Below are 27,752 nucleotides of genomic sequence, written 5' to 3' on the forward strand. Positions count from 1 at the left end.
GGTCAGAAAGACACAGACAAGATTGTTCGTAGGTTTCTTTAATTAGACCAATTGAAAAAAGGGTATTTTAAGGTACACGAGCTCTTCTCCAGGCTAAGACTGATAATCTTGTAATTTGAAGAATGCTAACCGAGCTTCAAAGGGTGTTTTCTCTCTGAAATCTCTTCATCGAATCCTGTATTTATTCATTACATTTTACGGCCAGGAGGGCCTAACTGATTATTGACCCTGTCTCCTGTTCAGGGGTCCATTATATTTCATCCAGCTGTCATACAGGGCAGTGACTGGTATTTGGCCAAAGCAGGTAGTCCAGAGAGGTGTTCAGTTTTGACAATGACCTTGGCTGTTACTATTTGTAAGTGCTCTTGGTTAAGTACTCAAGTGAAGCAAGATGCCTCTGTGAAAGTGATTGGATCAAATCTACTGCTATAAGCACTTAAAAGCATTGAAAAGAGTGGTTGCAAGGGATCTCTGGAGGTTTCTCATCCAACTTCTGCTTCAACTTCAAATCTAGATCATGTTGCTCGGGATATTTTCTAGGAACTTGGCCTATTTCAATATACTCATTCTGAATCTGCCTGTGCTGCCAAGTACAAAATTTCATGGGGAAATTTTATATCAGACACATTACAAAATCCAAGTATATTGCATCCACACAGTTGTTATTGCCAACCTAACTTGTCAAATAATGAAAAGCTGCTGACTGCATTCATCATGTTTTTATTCAGTAAATAAACCCTTTTTTCAGTAAAGAATCTCTTCTCTAAATTATTGTCATAAACTCTTTCATCTAAGAGTCTCTAAATTGTTTGGGGCATTGACGTGAGCTTTTGCATGAAACTTGCCATCAACAGATCCAAATCAAGCCTACTTTGTGGATGAGGTCTCCTTTGCTGCCTCAGTTGTGAACCTTAGCACCTCTGGCTCGTGCCTGGAAATGAAAACGTGTAAATAACTTACACTTATGCTGCTTCCAGCAGAGCCAGATCCAGGCATTTCTGAAACGCTAGTGCAATGCCGCTTGTATGCCACCTCTGAGAGCTGCAGGTAGCAGCTGCTTGATCAATAGGGATTTGAGGCAAATGGAGGAAGCTGTGGGAACAAACACTGAGCCAACGTAATTGCACTTCTCTGGGTCTCATGGAAATGTAATAACTGCTTGAAGTAAAATCACTGTGTTTAAGGTTTCATCAGAACAGCCGTAGTGCAAAGCTTAGTATAGTCCTCTCCATACCACCCTTTTTATATTGAAAGAGGAGTAAGGTGGCCTGAACAAGGCTTTAAATCTCTGTTTCAGTTCTTTGTCTCTGAGACAGATTTTGTGTCTTCATGTATAACTGCCTTTTATGACAGATCTCAGAAGGAACCACTGTAATTTTCTATCTGGCAAGAAAAAAAGTAATTTCAAGGATTTTTGAATTTTCACTATTGCTAAGGATCAACTTGCCGCAGATGCACTAAGTAATGGGTTGCTGCTATAGCCAAGCTGACATAATAGCTATTGCTGCTAAGTCTGCTCCCTCCTCTTCCTGTCCTTGGTCTGCTGCTAGTGCACCTCTGACACCAGAGTGAGCCAGTTCACAGAGCTCAAACAAAAAGAAAAATAAAATACTGGGTTTTTTGGTTGGTTGGTTTGTTGTGGTTTTTGTTTGTTTGTTTGTTTTGAGTGTGTCTTTATTATTTCCACTGATTTGCTTCCCTTAATTGTGAACTGGCCAGGACTTCAGTTTCACAGTAATTTTGGATTGATGTAAGCGTGATGTATAAAGTGAAGTCGTCAACTCCAGCTCTTCCCTGCTTATGCTCCTGCTGAATCTCACCCCACCTGTGTTGGGAGACAGATCTCAGTGCTGACCTGGAGGAAAATCATCTCCCCGCACCCTAATTTTTCTTCAGGTTGGTTTTGAGATGCTTTCTTGATATGGCTTATTACATAGCTGTACAAATACTAGGAGGAGGGGACAGGACCTCCTTTAGCTGGTAATTTCCACTTGGCTGAGAGGGAACGCGGAAAGGCTACTTCAGCTATGCCCTTGTAAAACTGACATTTCACTGACACTAAATCATTTACTCTGTATTTCTATTGAAAGTAAATTAGAACAGAATACAGCCTAATGGAAAGAAAATATATTGGATGAAAAGAGTGAATTATGGAAAAACCAGAATATGATCCTCTTCAGAAGTTTTTTGCTTTCAGAGAAATGGAGTTTGGCTTGAATAAGGAAAATACTCTAAAACATTCCTGCATTTTATGTTAGTTACTTTTTTTCTAGGTGAAGATGCAATTTAGGATGGCACATCAAAGGGCAAATACACTATCATGAGTTGAATATCCCATTAAGAAAATGCATCCTTCTGACTTTGTTTTCTTTCTTCTGCCCACAGCACTGAGCCAGACTGCAGGGATCGGCATGCTGCCAACAGCTGCCTCGTTCTCATAAACACACAAAGCCCCAAAAAGAGATTGAGCAAATATTTCCTATGCTAAGTGTGAAACTCCCAGCCCTTGCTGGCTCCTTTCAGCTGAATTTTGCTCTATAATTACTAAGCTGAGTGTATGAAATAAAGGCTGTGTTTGTCAGCAGTTTTTTCCAATGGCCTTACCAGAGTTGCCCTTGGTAGCCATTTCTAGAGTTACTCCTAAGCCAGTGTGTGGCTTTGTTACACTAGGCTTCAAAGCTCTCACTGCTGTTAAAAGTTATCTGAACTAAAAAGGAAAATATCTGTAACTTGTCAACTTCCACCTGTTGAAGTGGCAGTTATGTTATAACACTCTTCCTATAATTCTAATTGTAATACCTCTCTGATGTGTTTTTAAAAAATAATAATAAAAAATAATCTTGCCAAGTTTTTCGAGGAATATTTTTTGCTTTAATCCTCCTTTATTTGTATGTTCATATGGTGCGAAAGAACTAGTCCAGCCTTGTACAGCATGAGGCTAATATAACACTTGAGTTGTAAAAGTCCTGCCTATGATTTGCACATAGGGAGGTATTTAAAGCAGTGACCATACTGTTCCTCTCCTCGAGGCTTTCCAATGAAAGTCCCCATTCTAATGCTCTCAATAAAAGACATATTGTATATCACTACTTCTAAATGTTCTGCATATGTTGGTTTTAAACAATCATAGCTGTTCTCCTCCCTTGCTGCTGAGGATGAAACAGTATATTTATAAATTGGTATTTTCCCTCTACTTAGTAGATATTGTGAGAATTTTGTCTCAATGTCATCTCTTTGTTGCACTGGACCTTAGGCCTGCATTTAGTTCCATCTTGATAATACAATGATGTTTAGCTCTCCCCCTCCTCCAGGACTGAATATCTATTCTTCAGAGCATATCAGCTAAAACAATTGAGAAAATCTAGGTGTACTAGAAACCCCTTATTATCTGAATAAGATAGGAGGGTTATGAGAAGCAGGATAGCCCTGCCAGCCTGGTGCTCCATCCATGCTCATATAGGAGATTTAACCTTGCACTGTATTATGCTGTGCCTCATTCAGCCTTAGGGTTTAAAGCCTTTGATTTCAAACTAAGAAGGAGAGTGTCATAATAACATAACATTAAATGTTGGACAAACAAGCTGGAAGAAATTAGTGTTTGATATCACAAAGGTACTTGTTTAAATCAAAATATATCCCAGAGCTACACTGATACGGAGCAGAGATGGCAGCAGTGGTCTGCAAAAACTCTTTTGCCAGTGTGTAACATTGAGAACCATTTTGTGTTTTAAGTAACCTATAAGATTTAGTAAAGAAGGGAATGCTCTGCTGTGGTACACATCACTTGTGACAGACAAGTCATGTCAGCGTAGCGTGTGGCTCGGAGCTGCAGTTGCCACTACCCCAGCTGTGCTAGGAAGGGCAGAGCTCAGGTGGGCAGAAGAAATCCTGCAGAACAGTCAGTAGGATCCTCAGCAACAGAACAGAGACGGAGTCCTTAATTGTCCATGAAGAACAGGTGAGCATGCCTGGAGTTGAGATGTTTACTCCTTGAGCCTTATAGATGACTTTACCAGAATGTGATTGAGGCATTTCAAAGGGGACTTGTAAAGCAGTAAAAATCAGGATGCTGCATGTGGCACTCAGTGTTGCTGTATCCATTAAAACTAATCTCAGAATAAAGAACCCTACAGAAGTCTAGAGAAAGGCAGAACCTAAAAACTGGTGGGAGATAAATCTGTTGTCTCAATTATTTTTGTGGTTTAGCACCTCACAACCCTTAAGGTTGGTTGTTTACACAGGTCATTACAACCTGTCATTGTGGGATGAGGGTTGTGCTGCCATCATCACCAGAGAAGGGAGTTGTGGCGCAAAAAGACTGTATAGCATGCACATGGCTATTGAAGAGTCCCATGGCAGAGCAGGTAACTTACTACAGTGTTCTACAACAGCCCCCACCATGGCCAGTCTCCCTTGGCTTTTCAGTTTTTTACATGCTTTTAAAAAACATTTATTTTTTTGTGGGAGCACAGAGGATGGGCTCATTACCCTCCAGAGCTGCAAGGTCAGAGCTTCTTTCTTCAAAAGCTGATGGCAGCATAGTTTTCATGAACTATGTAACATACGGTTGGGAAGACATTTTGGGGCATCTCAAACATAATGAGAAAAGCCAGTTCATGTGATGAGGTGACTTGTGGGGGCAGCACAAAAGCTATTGAGATTTGTTGAGTTTAAAGAAGATTTTCTTTCTTGTGCTTTGCTATCTGCTGACACAATGGGGAGGTTATTACAACTGCTGCAGAATAGATAGCTAAGGATTAGTCTGGTGGTCAAGGGAATGAGCAAAAGCAATTATTCATGAGCTCACCTTACTGGTCCTTCTGACAGCTGGGAACTAAGTGTCTAGTAAAAATATAGAGAGCTGTTACCTTCTCTATATCTCTTTCCCTATTTCCTTGCTGTGTGTGGACACACTGACAGTTCTGTCCCTGAGTTAAGTTTTTGAGCTTTGGTTGCTTTTTTAAGTTAGAGACCATCTAACTTTTTTAAGTTAGAGACCTGGGATGAGCAGTTTGTGTTATATTTCCATGCTGAAGGTACTGGCACAGTTTTCCACAGCAGTTAATGGAAAATAGGAGAGACAGCGTCTTATGTCCGAGTTCCCTTGGAATTCTGTTATCAGAACTGGATCTAGGAACAGCAAGGAATACATGCATATCATTCCCTAATGTCTTTAGAAAGGGCACCTCATGGACTTGTCAGCAAAGACATGCAATGCCAGCTCTGAGCAAATTGTAAATGAAGGCATGGAGAAAACAGTGTATTTTTCACTGTTGCAGACAATAAGGTCCATTCTGGTTCCCACTGGTCTTTCTTAAAGAGATGTTTAGCTATCTCACTGCTTCATAAGCCACTCAGCAGCACAACTAAATGCTGAAGCAGTAGCAGATGCATGATGCACCTGGATCCAGCTCATTTACAGTTGGCACTGCTTGTCTTCAAGTTTGTGATTGCTCCCAGTCCTGGTTTGAGCTTCTAGGAATTGCTGCGTCAGAAATGGTTGTTGAGGGAAATAAAAGGAAAAAAATGTGTGAGCAGGCCAGGAACTTGAAATTCTTCTATCACTGCTTGCCAGAGGGGGCATAGACATCATGTAAGTCCAGAGCTGAACTTGCACCTTTGAGATTTGGGCAGTGCCCAGCAGTTCTCTATCTGTAGGAGTTGTAGCAATAAAAAAATGTAATTCTCTTACAGAACTGTATGTAGACAAATCCCTATTCTGCTAAAATTTTGATGTAGCAGCAAACAGTAGAGATGACAGTGCAGCTGATACTTTTTTGACTCACTAACTCCTCTTAGACTTCCCATCCCCTCACAATATGTTCCTCACTAGCTGCTTCTCTCAGTCCTTATTTGCTCACTCTTTGTTAGCACCAAAATACTGCCCAGCTTTAAAACACTGAAGGGCCAAGGTTAAAATATAGATGCCTGAAGATTGGAGTGCTAGGGGATCTAAGACCTGGAGGTTGCAGAAATGCTAGAGTCCCACACCTAATTAGGGGCTCTGGGACAGATTTAAAGCCCACATGCAACTGTTCATGCTCACGTAAAAGGAGATAAGGATGCTAGTTAAGTTGGGCACTAAATATTTTGTGAAATCTGGGTCATGCCTTGGTGTTTGGATGATCTGAAAATTTAAGTCCCATTGATTCTGAGTGGTGGTGAACATCATGTGTCACTTGTGTGTTCTGGAAAATTGTTCCTGTAGGCTATTATTTTCAGACACCCATTTCTAAAATCTCAAGCTGGAGTTTTTTAAGGTTGTTCTTTAGGCACTATTCAGATCACAGTTTGAGCAATGATTAAAATAAAGCAGATTTTTAAGTGATTTTTAAAAGCTAAGAGTTTTAGATACTATGTATTACATTGTTCAGTTATTTCAAGAACAACAGCACATTAGTTTTTGGGTTGTTTTTTTTTTCTCCCCAGCAGTTGGTCCCCGTTGCCTCCATTGTCCAAATGTAAATGGATGCAGAAATTTTCAGATGAAAGTTTATGACACAAATGAATCCCAGTGATTGATTTTTGTTTTCCTCTGTGAAGTCTACATAATGGGAGGTGGTTTCTTATCATTAAGATCATTGAATGATTTAATGGAGGGTTAAATGAAAAGTAAGAGTTTTCATACTGGTGTGATGTAAATCCTGCATCCAATTAAAGCCTCAAAGCATTTTTTAAAAGCTGTATAAAAGGTGAATCATTTCTGTAAACAGCCCTTAAAGTGAAACACCAACACCTTTGCTGTGGGAGAAGTAATATGATCATGAATACCTCTGCAAACAAAGAGTCCCTTTCCTTCTGCGAGCTGCTCTCTTTTTTCAGCAGCTCAGCATGGGGTGCCAGAAAAATCATTAATGGGCCCATCTTGCACTTCTGGCTTTTCTACACCTGCGTATCACGATCTCTGCTGTAACTTTATGGACCGTGAGGAGGCAGGTTTGACGCCATGAAAGACAGGCTCAGCTAACAGCTGCAGGATGGGCAGAAAGCCAGACAGTAAAATGTAAAGAGGAGGAAGGAGAGGGATCACCTTTGAAGTTTACAAAAAAAAAGCATGACTTTGACCACTTCCTTTTTTAATTAGCTGTCTAAGGTACACTGAGCTACCAGTTTGAGTGGAAACTGGTGGGGGTTTGTTGAAAATGCTGAAGGTAATACTATAAGGGTTTAATCTCAATGTGATTTATGTTTTTAACCTTTTTTGTTGGTTTTTTTGGAGTGTTTTTTTGGTTTGGTTTTTGTTTGTTTGTTTGTTGTTTTGGGGTTTTTTTGTTAACTTTAACATCCTAGCACAATGTCAGGGAAAAGAGCTTATTCTGTTTGGCCTGAACTACAGCTAAAATCTGTATCTTGCAAGTGTGAAAAGCCACATTAAAGCTATGTTGAAAGGTAGAATTTTGATTCGGTTCTAGCCAGGAAATTGATGATTACCACTCGAATAGCAACCAGGACACACCTCTGGGACATACAGGTAGAATTTTCTTTATATATGTCTATAGTGTTAACTTTTGGTCAATATCCCTGCTAGCACCAGGAGGTTGCTTTTGATTTGTTTTACTGTAGCTGAAAGCCGAATTGGAGGGATCCTGTAGAGACATTGCAGTTGCTGTAGAAACCAAACTTTCTTGTGCCCTCAATAGGCCAAAAGTTCACTTTGAACCATTAAGTCCCTACTCCTGTCTATGCATGTTAAAGCATATTCAGGGAGAAAATGCAAACTGTTGTCATCCATGTAGGAACTATACACATTTAATTTACAAGACTGTAAATTAAGAGTATTTTGATGTTAATAATCTTTGTTAGGGTCAGATCCTTATAGATGGAAGTGTTTTTCCTAAGACATAGTTTTGTGACTGAAAAGGCTTACCTTTAAAAGTCCTTTAAGGATAAGGAAATCTATTTGTACCTGCAGAGCGATATATAATTATTGATATTAAAAAAAGTGTTTCTTGTAAGGAGGATTAAAATTATTTGCATGTTCTTGCAATGCATTGATATTGCACAGTAGGTATTACAAGACTTAAATACTCAAAACATTTTCCATTTCTCCTGCTGCAAATTTGGCAAAGGCATTCTCCAAACGGAAGTCTGCCTCAGAAAATTAGCTTGGGAATTTACAAAAAAATTAGCTTGGGAGATACAAAAATCCTTCAGACTGAATGGGAAAAAAAATCAACATAATTTTCTGCTGTCCTACTGTAAAGTGCAGAGTGATCTCACAGTAAAGTCCCAGGGTGCAGTATCAATGATGTGAGATTTCATTGTGATTTGTAACTGCAACAGGCCTGAGTCTGTTCTCTGCTTGAAAGAAAAAAAAAAAAAAGAAAAAGTAACATTGGATATTACTATAAATCCACCAAATTCAGGTGGGAATTCAGCTTTATACAGGAGTTGAATCTGGTCTAGTGTGCCAGTGTGTTTTAAAAGCTCCAAAAAAGAGGCAAAATGGGGCACCAAACTGTGTATTATGTTTTACACATGTGATTTGAATAAATTAAAAAATATTCTTGGAGTAATTATTCTCTTGTGATGTTTGTCATACAATGATTTTAAGCAGAAAAATAAAAAGAATGTTTAGACTCTGATTGATAAGCTGTAATTGAAATATATAATTTTATATATAATAACATTTATTTAACCTGGTCTAAGCTATTATTTCATTTATTTTTACAGTCTATTTTTAGTATTCTAGTAAATTTGTCTGTCATTCCTTGGTGTTTTTTCTGTCTCTGGACATAAGATTTAACAGAAAAGCATACTAGAGAGCATGCAAACAGGTGGTTCCCTATAGCTGAAACACCTCCCACTATAGGAGTGTTGATTTCATTTTTTAAGATTAAGTACTGTAGATAGACTTCATGGTGTTTTCGGAAGTAATTTCTATAGACTGATGGCCTTAAAAAAGTCTGTCTAGTATTTATGGCTTGTTGCATTCTTTGCTTAGTTAAGCATAAGACAAAAATTGTTTCCCAATATCATATGACAATAAGATATTATGAACATATAACACATTATGAACACATTTGTAGAGGATGGTAGAATACAGGTAAATTGAAAGCACAGGATATTTTGTTTTATTTTTATGAAAACTTCATCAAAACTTGCACATTTTTTGAAGGGACTAGATCTTGGGAAATACTATTAACTGCAAAATTGTAGACTTACTTGGTTATTGGAACTAAAGAACTGGAAAGTTCTTGTCTTCTAAAGAAAAGACAATCTAATCCACTTCCCTGCCCAGTCCAGCCTCAGATAATATACACTCTATCTTTGATAGATATTTTATTCTAACTTTTTCTCAGGGACCCACTCTCCCTATCAAACTTGGTCCAGAGCCTCCCCTTTCCTTACCATAAAAATTTATTTCTCAACCTGGAACCTTAACCTTCTTCCTGCAACTAAATCCCATTCCTTCTTCCCCCCCCCCATTTTCCCCCAATAACTAAATGAATAGAAAAAACCCTATCAATTCCTTTCCACAGGTTTGAAGATCATAGTGTGTTCAGTCTTTTCTTTTTAAGCTAACAAACACCATTTTAATGAACTGCATTTTCTAAAGCTCTGTTCACCTTCATCATTCTCTTCAGCAGTTCTGTGTCCCTCTTGAAGCATCTCACACACAGCTGAATGCAGTACTCCCTTGAAGATGTAAAACAGCATATAATTGAATTATTATGTGTTGTGATTTCCAGCCTGGACTTAGGCTTCTAGTTCCTCTTGCAGTGTTTTGGATTTGCTAAGCTTGCAATCCTCCAGCTTTCACCTCAGTCTCTAACCAGCTGCTTTGTATCCTTTCTTCGTGTGGTGCATTATTCCTGCCTGTGTGCCCCGTCTTGCATTTGTCTGTGCTGGATAGCCTGCCACTGCTTCAGACCACACTTTCAATTTGTGCAAATCACTTTGTATTCTAAACCCAGCTTCCTGGTAGTCTATTCCCACTTGGTGTCATCCACAGGTTTAATAAAATCATTCACTACTCTGTCACTGCATGATGTATTATGGACTCTTAAGATAATACGGGAGGAGTATAAATAGAGGTTTTCGAAAGGATTAAAGCTGTGTCCAGTGGTTCTAATAGTGGCCCTTGGAATACTTAATCAGAAGCCTGGATGATGAAGTGAATGGATGTACCAGGACTTATGGTCTGGAAAAGAAAAGGAGTTGTGAAGTAATAGGATAGAAAGCAACAAGATCTGTCTTCCTGATAGAAACATACCTCCACTTCCCAATAATGTAGTAGCATGTCTAGTGACAGAACTAAACATTGAATTGGAGATCACAGAAATAATTCTTCTGATGAGGCTAGGCTAAGTTTTCCCATGTGTCTTTGTTTCAGGTGATTTATGAATGTCACCAGAGTAGTCTAACCCTTGCCACAGTTCTCCTCTTTACACGGCATCAGAGATTGGATGATGGCTGTGTTGTCCTTACTAGCCTTTTTCTGTGCTGACATAAAAGAGAATCTCTGTAAACCACCACCAGGTGAACCATGACTGAAATTGTGAGTCATTTTCTGCTCTCAGGAAAGTAGACCTGAGTTCTGTGATGTCTGGATCAGAGAGATTACTTTTCATAAAGGGCTCTAGAAATACATTTATTATTTTTTTGGTACCTTGCAGCCCAAGCAACACGGGGGTCACTAAGTCCTACAAGTTAAGGAGAGAGCATGTTGGTTTGGATTTGGGGACTGCCCAGGAATTCCAGTGAGTCATGGAGATGTAGGAGAGGGAAAGGTAAAACTTCACATCAGCACTGAATGAGTGCTGTAGCGGACTGTAAGCCACCATGCTGTTTCACAGTGTGATGCTTTTGAATGAGCCTTAACATGGGTTCTTCTTTTTAAAACTTGAACTGTTACCAATTTTTTTCTCAAGGTAAGAATGGTGAGGCTTCATTGGAAGAAGGTGGAGTATTTCACATTGAAACAGTTGACAGCCTGCAATTCTTGTTTGTCCTATTAGGCTCACATTTTGCTATTTCTGTTTCATGCTAAAACTGGATTATGTCCCACAGCTGAAGCTTTCTGGGCCCTCTGAATTGCAGAGAAGACCTGAAGAGCCTTGGAAGGAGATGAGTTCTGCCAGAAAATCTTCACAACATCTCTCTGTTATCCATGCTTTCTCTTCTCTCACCTCCCAGCCCAACAAAAAAAACCCAAAAAACAAGTTTATTTGAACTCTTGTAATCAGATCTGTCTCGGACAACAGCCAGTGTCAAGGTTTCAAAGGGAAATTCATAAAAGTCAAGAGCAAGTAGAGACTTAAAGGGGCAAAAGGGAAGTCGGAAAAAAGAAAAGCTGGTCTTTATCATGGTAATAGTAATGAAGCCAAGCTGAAAAAGCCCAGACGGGGCTGAGTTACTGTACTGTAAACTGCTTCCCGCCGCTGGGCTTCACTCGGCAGCATCCCCGAAAGGATTAGGGAACCACGGAGCCTCTCTGGTTACCAAGCCTTGGGGCTTCTGTCACTGGGGCATTGCTGGTTCTCACTCTGAGTACTGATGAAGCAGGAAAGACTAAAGAAGTAAACCGCTTACTGCTTGCAGGTGGGGAGCGTTTGGGTGGGGAAAACAACATTTCTCTTGCTGGAGAGCCTCACCACAGGGGGCTGAGTACCCTCACAGCCTGATGGCTTCTGTGCCAGCTGGGCGCTCAGCAGCCTGTAGGAGGTAGCACTCAGGTTTCCCTTTCTGGCCCTCTTTCTCCAAGTCTACGATCCAACTTTGTGCTTGGGAGCAGGCTGGAGACGAGCGTGAGTGCCGATCCAGAAGCAGTCTGTGGAAAATGATTTCTTAGCCCGGACCCTAGCAGCACAGGAGACCCCCTTCCTGTGAAGCTGCCGTGCAATTTCCCTGCCTCTGTGCATGCATATCCCCCCTGGGGCATTCAGTCCTTCACGGGTGCAATCAAGCTTCTAATCAATTAGGCAAATTGAGTGCAGGGGTGAGCTATTTCCTACTCCTGGTAACAAAACTGGGTTAACTCCATATTTCCCAGGAGCTCTGGTCCTCCCCACCTTAGTGTTTCTTTCAGAGGCTTGAAGGATTAAATTATGAAAAAGCAGAGTAAATGTGGACATGCTCTGTTACTGCAGAAAACAAAATAATTTAGCTAAATGTGGAAGGATTTTGGTGACCCTTTAAAAAAGTGTAATAATTTGGATTCAAAGGGACAAATATTCCAGTTAAGCAGACATGGGAGCACTTGCTCTTTAAATCCCAGTCAACCAAAGACAGAGTGCCCATGAGCAGACTCACAATTACTCACACTGATACTCATGCTGTATGTATTTAAATTTGTAGGTGCTACAAGCGGATATGACATGCCACTTGACAAATACAACTTCAAAAGTCCTGAGGACAGAAGTTCCAGATGAAAGTTAAGCTGCACTTTCCCTCTCTGTTGTTCTTCATAGCAGGGATTTATTTTTACCAGGCTCTGTAAGGAGCTCTGCATAAACATGTCACTGAAGTCCCAAAGACTACACGTAGGTGCAGGCATATTGGAGATGAGGGCTGCATGATATTACATCTGTTTTCCTTAAATATTATTTTACATATACCAGACTATTGGTTTCACAAATCGTTTCCAAAGATGTTGCCAGGATACGCTGTTCTGTCTGACTTCATTTGCTGCTTCGGGAGTTTTTTCACTACTACTTCTTGCCTGTATTTTATAAATTGAAAGTGGACCCTGCAATAAGAATGATTCCTGAAATCTTCTGAAGCCAGCTTCATAGCCTTAGCTTACAGTTGGTCCTCAAGTCACTCAAAAATTTTAGAGATCAGATAACTCTTATAGAAATAGAATAACTTTGTTGGTTTTTTTTTTTGCTAGATTAGCTTCCTGCGTGAGGTAAGAAAGCCACTGAATTTACAGAAAAACAAAATAAGGAACTCAATGAATTTACCATCATACGCGTATAAAAATTAAAGATTGCTGAGATTAAAATTTGGTACTCAAATTCGTTAGTGTCAATTTGTCTATTCATTGTCAATTACATGTAAATATGCATTCCATAGATGAGGGATATGGTCACACAATAAAATAATGAAAAGCAGAGAGTGTTAGTGACAAGTCATATAAAATACAAAAATTGTATTTTATAAAGAATATTACATCTCTCTACAGCTATTCCAGTATGGTAGAAAACTATGAATAAACTAAAAGTTTAATACTTTGAGCTTTTTTGTTTGTTTGTTGTTTTGTTTGGTTGGTTTGGGTTTTGGATTTATTTTTGTTTGGTTTGGTGCATTTTTTGGTTTTTTTTTTGTTATCACATTTCTGAGTTTAATGCAAGGCTTCATCAAATGAGTTAAGGGAAAAGGAATTTCAGGATGTCATTAGATGTCAAGTGTTATACAATATTATGCAGACAATGTTTACCTCCTCGTTGATTCAAATATGAAAATTTCTTTAAGTAAGCTCAGTTTATAATAATCATAGTTTATAATAATTACACTAATTTTTTTTTTAACCTACAGTACAGAACCTCTAAAAAGAGTAAGAAATATTCCCAACATGACAGGCACTTTTTTTATTTGCACCATATGTCATCATCATCATGGCTAGGCTTTGCGAACGAAGATTTGGGAAAGGCTCTATCCACATTTGTTACAAGCACACTGGTGGCTAATGAGGCCAATATGAGATAGACGTACAATTGCAAAAGGCACAGCAGAAAGACTCCTTAGGTGGTATATTTTGCACCATATGTATGATCTTGAATATTGGTATGGAGTAGGAGGATGGGTGTCTAAAGTAAAATTAACTGTGCAGTGAAAGCTTGTAGCAGGCAAATGAGTGGTGTGTACCAGAGGCAGGGATCTTACACATGGAAACCTTTGAAACCACTCTGCAGTTTGGTATAACTGGCATAAAGTCGAGTTCGGGATTGAGGTAGCAGAAATCTGGTAATCTCAAGTGCTAGTTTGTGGGCAGACATGGACTGTAGGCTGAATGTCATCTAGCACTTGTAACTTCTTGTTCTCATGAGAGCTAAAACTAACCAAAATTTTTATTTTAAAGTTTTTTTGAAAAATTGTGCCTCTGGTAGATAAATAGTAAGTCTACCCAGAAGACTGGAGGAGCAGGAGTTCACGTCTTCTATTTTCAACGTCTCCGTGTTCTGCAGGGAGGTTTTATTTAAATAAAATGAATTCAAAGAAATTAGCTGCAATAGTTCTTGGATGTACATTTCATGTTTTTGTAACCCTACAGCTTATAAGTGTTTATTAACCATAAAAAGGAAAGACTGACTTTTTTTCCTAGATCTTCTGGGCTTTAAAAATGGAGTTTAATATCTACGTATATCTAATATCTACAAATAAGCCTTTCAAGCAAATGACATCAGGATCTTTATAGAACACCAGTTTGCAGGTATAACTCCAGAAGTATAGTAAGACCAGGAGTAAGCTTTTAGTTTATAGTACATCATAAAAGGGAATTCTGAATATTTACTATTAATAAGATATATGAAAGCCAAAGTGAAAATCTGAGAGTAAAGACCCGTTTTGTTTGAAATTAATTTCTGATTCCTTTGATATATGAATGACAGACATTTGGCTAAAATAAGAGCCATTATTGCAAGAAATAGAATAAAATTAAGTAAGAAAGAAATATTTCCCTCATTTAGCTAATATTTTACTGAAAAGTCTCAAAACCAGCAAAACCCATGAATGGATTATAATAGTCTCGGACTGTGGGACATTCTCTCTGAATTAAGGGATGTACAGTTCTTCTTAAGAAACAAAACTTTTTAATACTGTTCTTTCACAGGCTTCTTTTGCATGATCCCTCTAATTACTTCCTTGTACAGCATATTTAACAAGCAGTGTAACTGTTACTCTGGTAGAGGAAACACATAAAATAATAGTTAATTTTGACAGCATTTTTCTTACCTGTTTTTAAGTACCTACTTTAAACATCTAACCCTCTCCCTATCTCAGCTATCCTCTGTCACTCGTGAAGAAGCAGAGTTTCACCAAATTTGAGTTAGCCATGAACCTCACTCTCCATGCTAACTGGCAGAAATATACTTTCTTATTCTTTCAAAAATTCAGTCTAAAACTGTTGTCAAGGCTCAAAGGTGATAAATAGTTCTAGTTCCTAACAGAAATTATCAAAAGCTTGAAAGATGCATTAGTTTCTGAGCATTGTCATATTTGATGGCTTTTAGCTGTATTCAGTATTCTGCTGTGAGGGTACAGAATGGTTTTTTGTTACTCAAAATAATTTTATGTTTCTTTTGTTCCAAGGTGGATTATTTATTTCCAAGAGAACATCATAAATCACCAGGTGTCACTGAGAAAGTGATGGAGAATACACAATTCCAGTTTTGGACAGAAAGAAGCAGCAGGGACAACACTGCAAGAGATCTTTCAAAACATGCAAAGTTTTCTATGAATTGAGAAATGAAGACAATGGGGTCACAGAAATATGAGTATATTTTCTCTGCATAATGGTTGGAATCAGCATATTTTCTAGATCACAGTCACTCTTGCAGGAAGCTCTATTTAAGTTTATTTCTACAAGAGTAATAGTAGTTCCTGTGAGTAAAATGCCTATGTTCTTTCATTCTCTGACTGAAAGCAGAAACCTGATTTATAATAAACAGTAAGGTCTCCAAAGCCTTTTTCTTTTTGTAACTGTGATTCAGAACAATGCAGTTCTGAAAGTAATCACACATTCAAATACAAGTAGGTGTGAGCTTTCAAATATACTGAAAGTGAATATTCAGAACATCACATCCTGGTGTTTGCTTCTGATGTTAAAAACCTGCTGTGCCAACCAGGATGCATGTTTTCAAAAGTCTATAACTGTGTTATTTTGAAGCCAGATTTCTTCAAACAGAGCAAGGCACATATTTACCTTCCAGGGATTTGTGCCATTTGTGCCAGCTTTGGCACCTTTAAAAGAAACTGATTTTGAGTTTCCTTGAATGCAAAAGTACATGCAAATAAAATTTTCACAGCTCATTTTTAGATAAATTTAGGTGTTCTGAGTAACATTTTACTAATAGTTTCTTTTCAGTTGAGGAAGGAAAGGTTTGATATAGTCCTAACAGAGAAGAGATGTTCCAAATAAATGAAGAGACAGAAATTAATTTATTACTATAGAAGATATATATCTAACCTAATTATTTTGCAAATATAGCACTATGCCATAAACATTTAAATTAGGTCTATGAAATTAATTGTTTATAGTAAGCCTTTTCAGAGGAGTTTTTCTCGTATCTTGCAGTCCAGGGCATCAGAAGTTCAGTGCCAGAGCAGTAGCCCCACAAGAAATAAATCCTGTGCTTCTGACTCTTCAAGACATGACTCTGAAGCATCTAGTGCTGGTACGTTGCTCCTTATTCTACATCATGTTTGGTTCCATAAGCCTGTTGTACCAACTTGGGAGGCTTTGTCTAATTTGAGGGCAGATCTGGGTTTCATTTTGCACTCAATTCTGAATGCAGCAACACAGAGAGACTTCAACTCTACTGCTCTAATAGGCATGCATATGTTGCTATTAAAACTTTTCACCTAAAATATAGTGTTAGGAACTTTAAAAGTACAGTTTTTAGGGATATGAAAGAGTAGATCTAATGAAAAATGAGAATGCATGAATTTTAAAACACATTCTCCTTCCTGAACAAAGAAAAGTAAAATTTGGTAACACCTAAAGAGGAAATCTCAAGATTTCTGGCAATAGAAAAGCTGCATTTTGACTTGAAAACTAAAAAAAGTTCCTCGACTAAAACACCAATGTTCTTGGCTCAGCTGTCATTATTTGCATTCCTTGTAATGATACCAAGTGTTCTGGGTCAGCTTAGTGTTAACCTGTATTCTTCTGACACAGGGGTGCTGTAACTCACATGGAAAGAAAAGCATGGACTACCTCTGTCAGGCTCCCACATCAACCCAGCCTCCTGAGCTACACTCACTCATGAATTCTCCACTTACCAGAGGAGAGATCTCCTTGCATCATATGTAAATACAGTATGTGCGGTCCAGCCAAGGGAGCCCCATTAGAAGTAAGCCACCATCCTTCTGTGGAATCTGGCTCAAAGGTGACCAGGTGTTGTACTTGGCTCCAAATATTTAGACTCTTTTAACAAACAGTACTATTTGGACTCAGATTTGACTTAAAACCATACAATTTTTTGTATCGATTTTTCCAGTTGAAATTATACATGTTCTATGAAAATACTTGCTTCTGTAAACACTGCATTTTTCTCCCGCCTTAAGTAGCAAAATACTAAAGTATTTTTAAAGAAGCTGATATAACTACAGTGATGATCATCATCATGGCTCGGCTTCGCGAACGAAGATTTGGGAAGGGCTCTACCCAAATTTATTACAAGCGCACTGATGGCTAAATAGGCCAATACGAGATAGACACGTCTGGTTGCAAAAGGCACAGCAGAAGGACTCCTTAGGTGGCATATTCTGCAGGGCACGATTCTTTCTGTGTTGTCTTTTCTCCTCAAGAGTGATCCTGTGTGCTTTCTTAAAGGCATCAGCAGCGTTATAGATGGTGTGTCTCCAGACCTCCCGATTGGAGGCCGGATGTTGATCAATATGGCCGAGGCTGAGATGTTGTTTCAGAGAGTCCTTGTATCTTCTCTTCGGGGCTTCTCTCATGCGGCAGCCAGTGGCAAGTTCACCTTAAAGCAAGATCTTAGGAAGGCGGTGGTCCTTCATCCTTGAGACATGCCCTGCCCAACGCAGCTGTGTTCTCAGCAACAGGGCCTCAATACTTGTGACTGCTGCTTGTTCTAGAACAGGTGTGTTAGTCACATAATCTGACCAGTGGATGTTTAGGATTGTACGGAGGCAGCGTTGATGGAAGCGTTCTAGGAGACGCAGGTGGTGGCGGTAGATGACCCATGATTCAGATCCATATAAGAGAGTAGACAGCACTATGGCTCTGTAAACACTGATCTTTGTACTTTTCTTCAAGTGTTTATTTCGCCAAACTCTTTTATGAAGCTTTCCAAAAGCACTATATGCCTTTGCTAACCCGTTGTCTATCTCTCTGTCAATCTTACTGTCCAAGGAGATGAGGCTACCTAGGTAATTAAACTGCTGGACTGATTTGAGCTCTGTTTCACCAATGGTGATGTGGGGATGATGGAGGACTTCCTGAGGTGCCGGTTGATAGAGAACTTCTGTCTTCTTTAAGCTGACTTCCAGCCAAAAGAGCTCGAGTGATGATATATCTATTGTTAAGAACTGATTCTATTAATTTACATGGCTTCATTTTTCTATGTAATGGTGAACACTTGTTTGGGTTTTTTTAACTCTAAGTAGCTAAATAAAGACTTACTCCTTAGACTAATGCAGATAAAGAAGAAGTCTCTTAAACTGAAAAGGAATTACTAAAATGTAGAAGCAAGAAATTACCTTTGTATAATTTCTCAAAAAGCTACATAGGTACAGATTATCTATAAATACTTGGAAGTTTTGGTATTAACAACCATTCTGGTGCTGCATGAAGATAAGAATTTTTGCCACTGTTTTTCTTCCTCTTCTGTAACAAATCTGTGAAGTAATTTTTCAGAATGGTTGGTATTACTGCAACTCAAAGCTTGAAAATACTATAATGAAACTTGAATATCTCCATTTGCGCTAATACACTTACAGTAGTGAAAACCACAACCAGCAATTTTTGCTTTATTTTGTACTACAATTAAGTTGGATGGAAATGTTTTCCAATGTAAGACCTTCCATGTACCAGTATGTACAAGTAACAAAACTGAATATGAATCAATAAATTGAGCTTCCCAGGAAACAGTATAATAATTGTATTCAGAAGTTTGTTTGTATTCTTGGTTTTTGAAGAAAATGGTTTTCAGTTTCATTTTATGGAAGTCTTCATATCTCACATATGGCTCGGCTATCTTACACTCTCAGTAATTGCTCACAGAACTAAAGACACCGCAGATTAATGTAGCAGAGACAAGACCCTCAGCTGTATGAGAGAAGACAATTCTTGCAATGGAAGAGGTGCAAACACTTTAAAGAATCACAGATGGTCAGTGAAGAAGAAAAAACCTCTCATAGATGGATCACTGACTATTTTAAACTAGAAATATTCACTGAAAGCTTGGAGTTTCAACAAAATGAGAAACTTAATCATTCACGGTGGAGAAAGAAATATGTAAACATCAGAAAGTTGTGCAAGATAAAACACCCAAATTTTATATATTGGTTTATATATTGGTTCCCTCGCTCTCTAGAACATGAAAGGGACAGGCAAAATATTTTTCCTGTCACAACTGAAAATTGCAAGACAAATTTATCCAGACATGTAAACTGCTTTCCTGAGCCGTGAGAACTGACTGGCCAACTCTCTGTTTGTTTAGACATGGATGAAGTCAAAGTGCCAACTTACCCACAACTGGTGGAAGAAATACCCTACAGAAGTTATTCCAAGACCGTGTATTAGTGTCCACTGCTAAGTAAGCAAGCCTTTGGAGGGTATTTATCACACTGCCACCACGCAGAAGAGATTGGTTTTAAGGCTTGAACACCCTATTTGCTAGCAGGGACAGGGATGAATATGTAACTTCATTGTGGAGAAAGGAATCTAGAGAACAAATTTGTTTCTTACTTCCAGAACTGGCTGCTGGTTTTGTATATCTTGCACAGAACACAACATGCCTTAAAACAGAGCAACTGAAATGGTAAATGTGTGAAAAGTAAAGCAAGCGATGAGACTTCACAAAAAGAAAAAAAGGGAACTGGTCAGCCTGCTTTGCAAGAACATGGCTATTCCAATAAGCAATTCATGTTCACAAGAGGAATCTTCCTGAATTTGATACTGTTCTTTTTTTTTCCAGACTCAATCAATAAATTGATGTTTAATCCATTTTTATAGCTGAAAATTCAGAGTTTAACCCCATTCACACCAAGATAGCTTCATTTCCAGCTACGAATTTCAGAGTTCCAAGTATAGCAGATAAAGAACTGAAAAAAAATTCATCCATGACCAGTGAAGAAAGTTTTCCAAGAAAGTTTTACTAACCTCTTAAAATAAACTAAAAAAAGAAACCAAAAGTTTTAGCAAAATAAGGTGTCCTGTTTCTTTGCCTTATTCTCCAGGCAATAAGCCAGGGGATAAAAGTGCTATTTACAACAGACATGCAAACTTACAAAAGAAATTAGTAAAGACACATTTTGTTGAAGGCACCTAAAATCCAGAACAAAGGTTGTAAGATTTTTAAATGGTATATTTCTGCACTTAACTGCTAATAAAAGTGGCTACTAATTGTTAGGCCCAAGAATTATATGAGAAGGACCATTAACATGTTGTTCTGTTTTTGAAGTATCTGTCTGCATTAACATAGGGCATTGTAGTGCAGATTACATTGAAATGCTGACTACTCTGCTGTAATATTGCTAGGAGGAAAACATTCAGTCCTGACTGATATTAGTTAACTTAGAAAAGGTAAGTATTGCTGTGTTTCTGATATTTTAGATGGTCTACTTGATAACTGAAGATGTATATTAATTTCCCATGACAATTTGGCATTCTTCTTTCCATAAATAAATGGTTTACACTAGGAGTTGTTAACCTAAAACAAAGCAGTTACGTATACAAACAATACAAAAGCTGTGACATTAATGCCAACTTCTTCCTGCTAAGTCTTTCAGGATATGTAACAAATTTAAGTTTTAGATTTTGAGAAAAATCAAGTCACTGTAGGTCAGATTAGCTTTCTTTGCAGCAGTCAGCCCTGTCTAAGAGAAGGCAGTACTTCCGAGCTGTTAAAAAATACATTTAGATCAATGTGTCAAGATCAATGAAGTCAGCATCTTCTATAGCCTTAGATTTTCTGCTTTATACTTTCATAACTAATACTTTTTAAACAAAGTGCCAAATGAAGAGAGAAATTGGGAAAAAAGATAGTCACAATCAGAGCAAAAGAGGTATGTTTGTTTGCATATGCTAATGGGTTTCCTCTGTGTGTTTTAGTTTTCCCCTTCGTGGGTGCAGACTCAAAGTGGATAGGAACAACGAACAACTAACCCAACAGCTATGCTTCTTCTACTATCTCCCCTTCCCTTTTGTTCTCTCCTCCAAACAAAGAAGTTTCTCCTACTGGGCTTCTCCTCAGCTTACCAGATCTGGCTCCTTTCTGCTCCCATTCCCCCCACTGCCCCGTGGCCCCTTCCCCCACTGCCTTGCCTGTCTCCTGCCTGTTCCCACTGGTTTTCCATTCTCCCTCCCGTCAGTCCTGGCTCTTTGTTCCCACAGGGCTCTGCAAATGTGCAGCAGGAGTTCAGCTCTCTCTTTTTAATTTTTTTCCGCTTTTTCTCAGAGAGAAAACATGGAACATTTGAAGTCCCGTTGACAGCAGACAAGAAGATAGAGAAAAGAAGGAACCTGTGAAGGAAAGTGAAGAGAAATTAAACTAAATAGTCCAGTTGGGGTGAAGTTGCCTCATGAGGTTTTCAGAGAGCTTTTACACATAGAAATAATGAGTATATTTTCAAATCCATATAAGGATGTTTAGCAAGGAACTAGCTTTCTGCAGTAGAGTGCTGAAAGGCCTCAGGTGCATAGTACTAACCTGCTACTGTGATGATGGTCCAGGCAACAGAGTTACAGTCTCTTTAAAGAGGAAGAGAAAGCATAGCTATCATTTCCCCAGCTTTGGAAAGGCATATGATGAATTTTCCATTAAAACCACAAAAAACAATTTTCACCACCACCGTATTGTGATTGGGAAAATAACTGCCCAAACAAGTTTAGCAATCAAGAAAAAATGTTTACAAAGTGGTGTGTCTCTCTTACCTATTTAAAAATTAACACTATCCCAGCTGAATCCAGGACATAAAGAAAGGAAAGACTGGAAATGAAGAACCTTTCTAATTAGGTTCTTCAAATAGTTTTTAAAGTCCTGCCTGTTTCTAGACTCTGCTTGAGATAATCATAATGTGTTACTTAAAACTGAATTAGTGGAACAAGCAGCAGTCAGACCAGTCCAGCTTGGATTACATGGCAGTGCTGAGGAAGATGAAAGTGCCTACAAATCTGTTATCCCTAATATCAAAGATCAAAAGAGTCAAGTGTTACTCTGTAGCACAGCACATATATTACTTTATAAGGGAATTCTCATGCCTCTTGATGGACCTATGAAAACTGGCAGACACTAATAGGCAGTAAAATAATTTCTCTAGAAGTTCACTTCTGCTGTTCGTTTGCATACCTCTCTGGGACAGAGGTGAAATTTGCTAGTATTTCCCCCTGAATCCTCCTCCCACATATTGAAAACAATGAAATTCTACTTGAATTAGGGCAACAGGAGAGGAAATTTAAAGGGGCCCTAAAGATTTAGTCTCTAATCACAACAGTAACAAAATACTGTTGTTCTTGCTGGCAATTCCCTAGCAATTTACAGTACACTAATGTAAATGGAGAAGACCTTGCATTGCAAAGAAACCTGACTAGATAACTAGGTCTTCATCTTCTGTTTCCCCTGTCACTGCACTGTTACACAAATCCTAGTGATCACCAGTTGCTCTGCCATCCTGAAGCCACTCAGGAGCTACATTTCGACCCTGACATTGAATCTAAAGTTTTTTAGAAACTGAAGTCAGCGCAGATGTTGGCTTCTGAATAACCCATGTAATGAGGAGGGCATTTCAGTAGGACTGTGTGAATGCACACCAGTAGCCCCATTAGGCTGCAATAGCAACTTAAGACTTTTTACTATGGAGGCAACCTAAAATCACTCTGGCTGAACTGTAGTTTGGGCTGCTTCGCAAAAGGGACTTCCTTCCTGCGTGTAAGACAGAAGTTAAATTGTTGGGCAGGTTTTCCCTGCAAGGCCCCGGAACCCGAGGCTGCCCCAAGTCTAGCAGTGGTTTTAGTGTATAAGAAAAGGAATACATAATTAGGAACTTGGGAAAGAGCTGAGGGACTTTAAAGAGAACTTTCCAAAGAAAGAAGACCTAAAGAAAGGGTTAGATTTTTTTCTTTTATGTCATTGCTGGGCTGATTTCCTGCTAAACAATTGCTCAAATATAAAAAGATTTTGTTGGACTGTCAGTGGTAGGTTAAATAGAGTCAAATAAAGGTGTATTTTTATTATCTGCATATAAATGAAGGTAATTTAACATGTAGGGTGTAAACAGCTAGTGTAAAGGCCAAGAAAATACCCCAAGGACCAATCTGGTCTTCAAAAGATTGTGAAGTTTCTAACAACTTGTTAATTGCTGGTTTATCAGTAAATCCCAAACCCAAATCAGTGTTCCAAACCAAAAACCACAGAAATGCCAATCTCTGTTAAACGCCATAAAGAAAACAAACCTCACATACTTGTGGATGATTTTTGAATTATTGTAATTCTTATGACTCCCACAGTCATAAGAACAGGTTGTATTTACTCTCTCTCAAATCAATACCTACTTAGCTATTACCACTGCTGTTTTCAAACCTTGAATATTTGAATCTCAGTGTCCTTTCTAAGAGATGCTTAAATAGCTGGAAACTGCTAAAAATATTTGGTTTTTAGTCTTTAATCTTTCAGCCAGATAAATGTTTTTTAAATGACAGTAGCTGTTAAGACAAGACTCTTAAGCCATCTATTCTGATATTCCTTTAGGGTGAAGGCATTCTCAAATAGGATTATCTATTTATTTTTCCTCTCTCTTTATGACCAGTTGATGGGAAAAGGCAGAAGAAATGTTAAGTGTAATTAGTTTATTTTAAAGCATATTGCAAAGTCAGCATCACTTTCCAGAAAACCATATTTCTACTGACAGCCTTTTTACACAAGATCTTCAGCCAGTTCTACATGAAAAGTTCAGCTTTTAGCAAGCTGTGAAGAGAAGGTCTTCCAGAGCTATTAATTTATGTAAAATTAAGAAAGCAATTTCAAAACAGATATGAAATAAACAATTGCCTTTCCCATCCTGAGGTTTCCATGGGTTTGTTCTCTTGAAGGATTTTCTCACCAGAACTTGCAACAACAGGAGTTTTGCTAGTGCTATGCACGAAGCTCTTCAGCTACATATGGAAGGGAAGATAGTGCTTTTGTAGCCACTTCAGGATTTCTACTTGGAAGCCTAGTACCAAAACACTGAAGTAAAAATAATTAGAAGTATTTGGGATTGAGTGTCAAACTTTCTTAACTGGGACATCTCAGATATATCCACTGAAAACACACCGTCCTACCTCTTGTTGTTACTGTTCAGTTGCTGTTCAGGATTGTGCTCAAATGATGTATTAGTTGGTCTAAAGCTGTGGAAACATCACTTCTAATAGTTCATACTATCCTTTATATATGATAAGTTTTCTGTAGAATTTCATATTGCTTTGTTAACTCCGAAATAATTTGTAGAAATTTTTGTCTTTTTAAAAAATATTTTAGAACTGTGGTTCCTGTTTTGAGTCATGATTGAAGGTTAAACCAAATTTTTACAGAGACAGACAAAAGTTATGTCCACAAATACTTTAAATATATTGGGGATCACTATTTTCCTCTGATGTTTCTCTGAGTCAGAACGCTGACAATATTAAGAAAACTAAGTTTTGCTAAAGTCTTTGAGAAAGACTGAGGAGTAAAATTTTAATCTGTATGCATCCTTCAGATGGCTTGTGCAAAGCGCTGTGAAGCATGAAGCCTGGAGTGCCAGTTATGTCATTCCTCTGTCTCTCATGATAGCTGGTTGATATCCATAAGGCTTTCTGGAGCTGTGCTTCCTCTTGGAAGGAAATCTATGATTCTATGTATCTATTTAATTGTCTTCTTCTATCTTCTTGTTTTCTTTTCCTGTAATATTTAAGCTAAAAATGTATCAAACTTCTGTGGCTAATTTTAGGCATGAGAATCCAAATCAATAACTTAATTTCTGCAATTGCTTTATCCAGTGTCATTGAGCCTAACACAGTTAGTTTGGTGAGTAAAGCTGAGAATGTGCATACCTCTGTGTCTGAGGGCAGGTGGGAAGGGGAAGTTGTGGGGGCTGAATTAATCCTAGTTTTCTACAGTTCTTGACTTTGGTAGGAATCGTAAATATTTAGCATCACCAATTAACAGGTGACTTATGTAGGTGTTTGATTTTAGGCACCCAGATAGGTTGAATTTTGAGTTGTTTTTCTTTATTGGGTTTGGATATAAGTGAGGAAAAAGTGGCATTGTATATCTTGTAAGATGTAAAAGTATGGAGAGAGAGAACTGGTTTGAGGTTACATATCAGGGTATGTCAGAAGGAACAGGATTAAAGCCAAGCAGAGTAAAATGTGTGGACCACATGAGAAAAGAGATAGCTTGCAAGCAAGATACATTTGTCTGCAAGAGTGTTTTCCAAGACAAGCAAAGGAAATCTTAGCATGCACAGACATTTTGAAAGGAATCTGGGAAAAAAAGAGGCATTTGCTGGACCCTGGTTAGAAATGGTTTTCATGTCTGATATTGTCTCTGGATATTTGGCATGTAACACAGTGATTTTGCTTGAAAATACATGGGACAGCCAAAAGCTTGTAGCCACTTGTGCCTTGCTGAGAGATCAACTTCCATAAAACTGAGTTCCTTTAAAGAAGGTGCCATGCTGTCAGCACATCTGTCTTGAGAAAGGGAAGGAAGCACTGAAGGTGGAGGATTGCTTTTCATTAATTGCATCATATTGAGCTTTCAGGCAGACAAGTACTTGAGATGGCCAAAAGGTGGAGATTTTTAGGTTCCTCCCCCTGTTTTTTATCTCCTCCCCCCTCCCCAAAAGAAATGTTTTGCCAAAACCTCCTTGTGGCAAAGCAAGGGTTTTAAAAGTAAAGCCATGATCAAAGCAAAATTTGTGGAGACCTGGTTAATTCCAATCCTTTATTTTCTCAAAGGAAGACTTGTAATGTGTATACTCTATCAAGTTATACTTCTTTTTCACTGTTATTCAGGGTTCAAATCCCCAACAAAATTAAAAATATAAGCAAAAATGAAATAGGATCACAAGTCATTACCCAGTCTTGTAATTACAGGAGTCTTCAGCTGCCAGCTGTTGCACTGAGAAGAAAAATTTTAAGAACTGGGGAAGTATTCATCCTTCATTTAGTTTTATTCTTGTATGGATCACTCAGGGAAAAACTTCCTATGCTTTCAGCAGAAATATTTCTGAGGTAAAATCTGTAGAAATTAGCTGATGATTAAGAACTTTTTTAGCATAAAAGTTCATTAATAAAATGAGTTTGTGGATTTTCTAATTTCTTTGTCAGAAATGTATACCTGACTTATTAACTTAATATTGTTTCGGTGTTACACACTGTAATCTTGTATTTCCAGATGTAAAATGGGGTGAAAACTTTTCAGTGCATCACGACAGTTGCTTTTTGAATAGAAACATATTTATCATAAGCGTACACAAATTAATATGTGACACAAGGCATCTTCCAAAGATAAAGTCTTGAGTTAAATCTTATTTTTGTCAAAGCTGTCAATGTGTTGAGGCTTGAAGAGAAGGATTTTCATCCTAAAGGAAGGTGCCTTGAAATTCTTTTCCTACAGTCAGATTGACCCTGTCCTTGACATCTGGACAGACAGGAACAGGAAATTAATTCCTGGGGATACATGGCATCTGCCACAATATTCTTGAAGTGAAATGCACCTTAAATTACTGACTTGGACAATACTGAAATCTTCCCTCTGGTTTCTTAAAAAAAATTTTTGCAAAGCCAGTTTTAAACACAAATAACATGCTGTCAAAGGGATAGAATTCGAGAAGGCTTCATTTGGTGGTGTTTTGGGGTTTTTACTAGTATAAAACAACAATGAATATAACATAATTGTGCTTTGTTTTAGTTCAACTTGTTTTTAAAAAAGCTGAAGAAGGCAAATAAATGCTTGCAATGTGCCTGCAAGGTTATTAATGAACTCGGGTATTCCCAGCTTTATTAGTGTTAACACATGCAAGTGTTCCAGAAACATCCAGCAGGAAAAATGCACCCTTGTTAGAAAATCAGACTGAATTTGCATTACCAGAGATCAAAGGTTGTGAATTTTTGTTTTGACATTCAATTACTTTTCATTATGCATTATTAACTTATTGGATACTTTTTTGCATTACAAATGGTTCTAGAGAAAATAAGGATGGGTATTAGCAATGAAAATTTCTGTATAATATTCTCACCCTGACGGTTACCAAAATAGAGATCCTGAAGACTTGTCCAAAGTGAGACAGTGAGTCAGTAGAGCCCAGAATCAGCTCTCCTGGCATCCAGACTCTTGTGCTGTACATTAGGCAACCATCTTCCCATAGTTAAACTTGTTAGATTGCATAAGGTGAAAAAATATGGTCAAGACCCAATTAACATTTGCTGAATTCAAAACAGGAAACCGAAGGAAACATTTGTGTTTGTCAGAGCTTGATGGGTATGTTTAATGCAGAAAGACTGAAGTTTGCAAGACATTTTACACTCCTGGTCATGAAACCACAAGCAGAGAACACAAGCACGTCTGTAGGTTCCAGAATGTGCTCTTCAGGTCTGAGGCCTGTATAACAGGCATTTTGCCTTTTGTCTCCCTGAGATGACCAACAGGAACTTCCTTAAGGAGCTGTTGTGTCAGCAGTTTCTCATTTCTCTGCAATTTCCACTTTCCAATGAGTGTTACCTTCTTAATTCCTTGTCCAGATTTATAAGTTGTTGTTGTCACAGTCCTGTTCTTCTGCTCTGTGTGGTCCTTATTCCATGTATTTTCCTCTGAACAGACCTGTCCATGATGGTGAGCAACATAAATGTTGTAAACATAATGGGGAAAAGATTTACA

The 27,752-nt window shown here is 38.2% G+C and overlaps 1 long non-coding RNA gene across 1 annotated transcript in view; it reads left to right on the forward strand.

The window, feature by feature from the left end:
* Positions 1-17,269, forward strand: part of LOC113969263 — a 56,044-nt gene extending 38,775 nt beyond the window's left edge. Inside the window, exons 3-4 of the long non-coding RNA XR_003534797.1 lie at positions 16,241-16,340; positions 16,844-17,269. This is a non-coding gene — a long non-coding RNA (uncharacterized LOC113969263). The remainder of the gene's footprint in view (positions 1-16,240; positions 16,341-16,843) is intronic.
* The last annotated feature ends 10,483 nt before the right edge of the window (positions 17,270-27,752 follow it).

Source organism: Neopelma chrysocephalum, unplaced genomic scaffold (assembly GCF_003984885.1).
Source record: "Neopelma chrysocephalum unplaced genomic scaffold, ASM398488v2 Primary Assembly neopelma1_23, whole genome shotgun sequence".
In the NCBI taxonomy this organism is placed as follows: domain Eukaryota; kingdom Metazoa; phylum Chordata; class Aves; order Passeriformes; family Pipridae; genus Neopelma; species Neopelma chrysocephalum.